The sequence below is a fragment of the Mustela nivalis genome, assembly GCF_964662115.1.
Source record: "Mustela nivalis genome assembly, chromosome: 3".
NCBI lineage: Eukaryota > Metazoa > Chordata > Mammalia > Carnivora > Mustelidae > Mustela > Mustela nivalis.
The window spans coordinates 114,683,059-114,689,409 of NC_139022.1; the positions used below are offsets into that span (position 1 = coordinate 114,683,059).

At 41.5% G+C, this 6,351-nt stretch overlaps 1 long non-coding RNA gene across 1 annotated transcript; it reads right to left on the reverse strand.

Annotated features, from left to right (window-relative positions):
* Positions 1-301: 301 nt before the first annotated feature.
* On the reverse strand, positions 302-5,464 carry LOC309861028. Its single transcript, XR_014309737.1, has 3 exons — positions 5,238-5,464; positions 1,722-1,769; positions 302-827 (listed from the first exon to the last, which is right to left on the reverse strand). It is a non-coding gene; the product is annotated as an uncharacterized lncRNA (long non-coding RNA).
* Positions 5,465-6,351: the final 887 nt, after the last annotated feature.

Sequence of the window (6,351 nt, forward strand, 5' to 3'; positions counted from 1 at the left end):
CCTTATCATTTAAGCAGAACTCACTATTTGAATATGACTCAAAAGTCAGATGGAGAATTTTGTAGCCATTAATTTCCTTTAAGTTAACAAACACTACTAATGCATACAATTATATTTGTCATAGCCCTACTGAAGTCTGAATACATGGCTGAAACCATTTTTAAGTAAAAAAATGATGACCTACAGCAGAGAGCAATTACAAAGAAATTTTTCAACATTCAAGCCAAGTAATGAACCTCCGTCCCTGGCTTAACTCCGAAGTTTAGATAGATGCCAAGTACAGCACAAACTCTTCTGAATTTCCTTTACTTCAACTTTCATTATAATTATGTTTATTACAAAAACACAATGCCAAATTGGCCTCCTTAGCTATTGGCCCTGCAATTTAAGAGTTTGTAGCGTTCCTAAGATAATGTAAATTATCTGCCACAAATATTCTGAAACATTTTAGGGTGGCGGTTAAAGTTTCATTTTCTGTACATTTTAGAATTAAGACTTTTTAAAAAAAAGGCTCTGCAGTTGATAAGTAATCATATTTACTTAGGGTGATAATAGAATTTCATCTCTTGAGTTTCAACTCAGTCAGGAACCATTCTCTGAGGCCCTATTTCTATGTCATTATTTGGGATAATGTCTCTGTTCTGTGCTTGCTTCCCAGCAGGCACATAAGGGCACATCTGTTGAGCCTGGTGAGCTTTTCAGGACAACACTTCTTCAAGGGCTTTGGAGTAGGAGTCAGAAGACCCAGGTTCTAGTCCCAGATACGCAATTTACTGAGCAGAGGCCCACGTTAATCATTTAGTCTCTGAAGCTTCAGTTTCCCGCACCTGCAAGTGTAGATAAAAATAGTGATCTTGCACACCTCCCAAGATGAGTGGGGATTGAATAAGATCAGGTGAAAGCTGTTTGTACACACCATTAAGTATATTTTTACATCTCAACCTTCAGGGAAGCCAGTTACAGCATAGTGTAGAGAAAAAGATTCCTTAGCATTCTTTCAGTTCCAAGTACCAAAAATACAACTCCAACTGTTTTAAGATTAATAAAAATACACTAGCTCAATATTTAAATAATGAATTATATTCCTATATATTTGTGATGAACATAAAATTAAGAAAATAATTCCATTCACAATAGCATCAATAAGAATAAAATAGGAATAATTTTTTTGGTAAAGATTTATCAATCTATTTATTTATTTATTTGAGAGAGAGAGAGAGTGAGAGTGAGTATGTGTGTGTGCATGTGAGTTGGGGGAAGGGCAGAGGGAGAGGCAGAGGGAGAATCTCAAGCAGACTCCTTGCTGAGTGCAGAGCCTGACACAGGCCTCAATCTCATGACCCTGAGATCATGACCTGAGACAGAATCAAGAGCTGACACTCAACAAACTGAGCCACCTAGGTGCCCCAATACTTAGGAATGAATTTAACAGAAGTTCAAAACTTATTCTCCAGAAACTACAGCATGTTCTTAAAATAAATTAAAGGATCCAAGCAAATGAAAAAACATCCCATATCCATGCATTGGAAAACTTAATATTTTAAGGACAGCAATACTACCCATATGGATCCACAGATTCAGTGCAATCTCTATTAGAATCCTAACTGATGTCTTCATGGAAAATGATCACCGGTTCCAAAATTTACATGGAATTGCAAATGACCGCAAAAAATAAAAGCAATCTTAAAAAATAATTCCAAAGTAGGAGGATTCATACTTACCAATTTCAAAAAATACTACAAACCAACCGCAATCAAGACAGCATGATGCTGGAACAAAGACACAGAAATCAATGGATTAAAACTGAGGGTTCACAAATAAATACATCTTTATGGTAAACTGACCTTTTTTTAAAAAAATTATGTTGTTAGCCAGCCTATGGTACATCATTAGTTTTTGGTGTAGTGTTCGATGATTCATTAGTGGCATAGAATACCCAGTGCTCATCACCACATGTGCCCTCCTTAATATCCATCACCCAGTTACCTCATGTCCCATCCTCATCCCTTCTGTCACCCTCAGTTTGTTTCCTAGTGTAGTGTGGTAAACTGACTTTCAACAGGAATGTCAAGGACATTCAATGGGAAAATGATAGGCTTTTTAACAAATGGACATGAACAGCTGGATAGTCACATGAAAAAAAATAAAACTGAACTCTTAGCTTACACCACACACCAAAATTAACTCGAAATGGATCAAATACCCAACTATCAAACCTAAAACTATAAACTCTTAGAAGAAATTACAGTAGTAAATCTTCATGGCCTCAGATTTGGCAATAGATTTTTTTTTTTTAATAGGTTCCATATCCAACATGAGGCTTGAACTCATGATCCTGAGATCAAGAGTCACATTCTTAAATTTGACAAGCACAAGCAACAAATGGGACACCTGGGTAGCTTAGTTGGCTAAGTGTTTGATTCTTGATTTTGTCTCAGGCCATGATCTCAGGCTGATGAGAATTCTCCCTGCATCGGGCTTCCCACATGGGGCTCCTGGTTTGAGGCTCCCTGTGTAGACTCCATGCTCAGCACAGAGTCTACTTGTGATGTTCTATCTCTCTGTTTGCCCCTGCTCATGTGTTCTTTCTCTCTCTAGCAAAGAGAGAGAGAGAGAGAGACTGAGAGAGTACAGCAGGGGGAGCAACAGGTAGAGGGAGAAGCAGACTCCCCATGGAGCAAGGAACCCAATGTGGAGCTTGAACCCACGACCCTGGGATCATGACCTGAGACAAAGGCAGATGCTTAACTGACTGAGCCACCCAGGCAGCTATAAATAAATAAAATCATGTTTAAAAAAAAAAAAAAAAAGCACAAGCAACAAAAGGAAAAAGAAGATAATTGGGGCTTCATTAAATTTAAAAAATTTTTACATTAAATAACACTACCAGATATGTAAAAAGATATCTCACAGAACAGGGGTAAGTAGTTATAAATCTTATATCTGATAAGGGGTTTGGAACTAGCATTTATAAACACTCTTACAACTCAATAATAAAGAAACCAAATACCCCTATTAAAAAACTGAGCAAAAGTTTTAAAGAAATGTTTCTCTAAAAAAAGATATACAGTGGCCAATAAGCTCATGAAAAGATGCATGACAGCTTACTCCCCAGAGGAAGGAAGAGCAAAACCACAATGAGCTAGTACTCCATACCCACTAGGAGGGCTAGAATGAAAAAGTCGGACAGTAACAAATGGTGTTGGAGAAATCAGACCCTCATACACAGCTGGTGGCAACATAAAGCAATATAGTCCCTTTGGAAAATAATCTGGCAGTCCCACAATTAAACATAGCAGTCCTACTCCTAGATATAAACACAAGAGAAATGAAAACATTAGTCTGCCCAAAAACTTGTACATGAATGTTTACAGCAGCATTACTGATAATACACAAAAAGTAGGAACCCAAAGGTCTATCAATTGATGAACGGGTTAACAAAATGTGGTTCATCTGTACAATGGAATATTATTTGACCACAGAAAGGAATGAAGTATTCATACACTATACAACACGGATGAACCTTGAAAACATTATGCTAAGGAAAGAACTTAGACACGCAGTACCTATATTATATGATTTCTTTAAAAAAAAAAAATCCAAAAGAGGCTATTCTACAGAGATAAAAAGAGGATGCATTGGGACACCTGGGTGGCTCTGAAGGTTAAGCATCAGGCTTGGCTCAGGTCATGTTCCTGGGGTCCTGGGATCGAGCTCATTTGGGCTCCCTGCTCAGAGGGGGGCTCTGCTTCTCCCTCTTCCTCTGCTTACCACCACCCCCACTCCTGCTCTGTCTCAGATAAATAAAAAATCTTGAAAAAAAAAAAGAGAGAGAATTATTGGTTGCTTCACCATTAGCATTGATACCAAGGGTCACTTCTAGTCCCCCAGTTCTGTTAGTACTGATTCTTAAGGGCTTTACATCTGTGTCTCCCCTTGTCTTCCAAGTGATCTGGCTTATGGGTGTATGATGCCAGGGGCACAGAGAAGTTTGCTGACTTGTCCTTGGTCACACAGGAAACCTCTGCTCCACCCAAGCCTGTGTCTTACGGCCCTGCACTGTGGGCTACTTGCCACTTGCCCTCACCCTGCCCCTTTTCCTTGATGAGAGCTCAGAATATCCTTCTCTTCCTCTCTCATTTTGATGGAGCTGACCCATTCCTGGCTTTGGGGTTGATCACATGACTCCAGCATGGCTGGTCAAACTGACTGATACAAAAACAAGCTCATGGTCCTAGATGGGCCAATGGTAGCCACCACCCACAGTATTCTTCAACCTTTTGGGAGACAAATGTGGTTTTTACCTGAATTTTCTAAAGTGATTGTTATGGACTATATGTCTGTGTCTCCCCCCATATTCATATGTTGAAGCCCTAACTCTTAATATACTTAGGTATCACCTAACACCCTCATTTGAAAAATTTTTAAAAACTACTCTATAAAGGCAGATGTATGACAACTTGATATGAGGGTCAAGTGGATTTCACACTGGGGAGCCTGGCTGGCTCAGTTGGTAGAGCAGGTGACTCTTGATCTTTAGGGTTGAGAGTCTGAGCCCCACCTTGGGTGTAGAGATTACCTAAAAATAAAATCTTTTGGAAAATGGATTTTGCAGAACTAGATGGGGAAAAAAATACATTTGCTGTCATCATCTCCCTCAGTTTCACTTCATTTTAGGTACTATCAATAATAAAAATAATGATGATGATAAATGTATTAAACGTTTAGAAGAATCTCTTCATGTTGTAAAAGTATCTCAAATCATCACAATGTATACTTTAAGTATCTTGCAGTTTTGTCAATCTACCTCAATAAAGCTGAAATTAAGAAAACAGTCTCATAGAACTGTTCTCAAGATTAAACATGAAAATGCAGCCTCCTTGACCAATGCAGAGATCAGAAGTGACATCCTCACATAACTTGGATGGGTCCTACAGATGTGAGGTTACTGGGCTTGAAACAGGAGGACACTTCCATGGAGTGTGACATCTCTAGAAAGAAGGAATTAAGTAGCAAATGCTCCCCTCTTGGAGGAGTGCTCATTAGCACGAAGTTCTGGAGTCAGGTTACAGTCTGAACCCTGGCTACATCATTTTGAGACCCTGGGCCTCTGAGAGCCTGGATATCCTTCTCCCTCATATGGAACAATTCCTACTCAAGCTGGGATATTCTAAGATTAAATAATCATGCGAAATGCCTGACATTCAATGTATTCAATTCGCCTAGGTCTTACCTACCTTTCCTTTCCTCCATTTTCACTCCAGGAGTCGCCCATTCTACCCCTAATTACTTCCCAGGCAGGCGTCTGGTTACTCGAAATTGGACGCCTCTAATTCCTCTGCCAGGGTCCATGTCAACCTGAGAAGAGCTGGAAGCTTTTTCTAATCCTAAGGAGGCAAAAACGCGCTAAAAAGAGAACAAGAGCGTCTCCTGGGTCAGCTCACGATGGCCAGACTCCCGTCTTCAACCTGAAAAGAGAACGGGGTAAATATTCAAGTCCCAGACGTTGCTAGCCCCTGGAGCCACACGGGGGAGCCCCTGTCGGGCTAAACGCGGATAAACGCGGAGGGCAGGGCCCCGGGATCCGCGGAGCACGCGCGCAGCCGGAGGCCTCGGGATCTTCTCCCAGCGGCCCCGCCTGCCCTGACAGCCCCTCCCGGCCACCCCCCACCCCCACCCCCGCGACTGCCGGTGGAGGTGAGGTGCCCTTTAAGAAAATTCAACTCAGAATAAGGAAGAAAATCTGTTTTTAAAAGCAGAAAATATTTTCAAGTCACGTTCTGTTCTTCAAAAACACTCCCTCTTCCCCAATAAATAAATAAGGGTGAAACTTGAGAAATGTCAAACGGGCGACAGCAGTCAGGAATGAAGTCAGGACTACAGTTAGAGGAGCTGGGAGACAGGGCACAAGAAAGAAGCGGGAGAGAGGAGAGGAAATAGGTCATCCAGATTTCTCCTGTGGGTCTGCCCCTGAGTAGGGAGTGACCCGTCTAAGCAGGATCCCCGCTCCCTCGCGGAACCCGAGACTCAGCATCCCCTGGCTCGGAAAAGGACCTCTCAAAAGACCGGAGGTTTAATAATAAACAAGGATTTGCCTCCATTCGTGGACTTCCCAGCGCAAAGTTTTCTCCAAACAGCTGACAACTGTGAACCGAAATGGGACTGTTCAGTCATCCTCAAATAATAAATACCACCGAGGAGCGTTTAAAGGGCATTTAAGATAACAGCGGGTGCCTGGACTTGGCGGAGCAGGTGACTAATCCCTTAAGCAAACACTTGGACACCTAGCTAAACACTGGCTCCCCTTCCTCGAGGACTTGGCCACCTCACAGAGCGCCATGCCTCCCCACC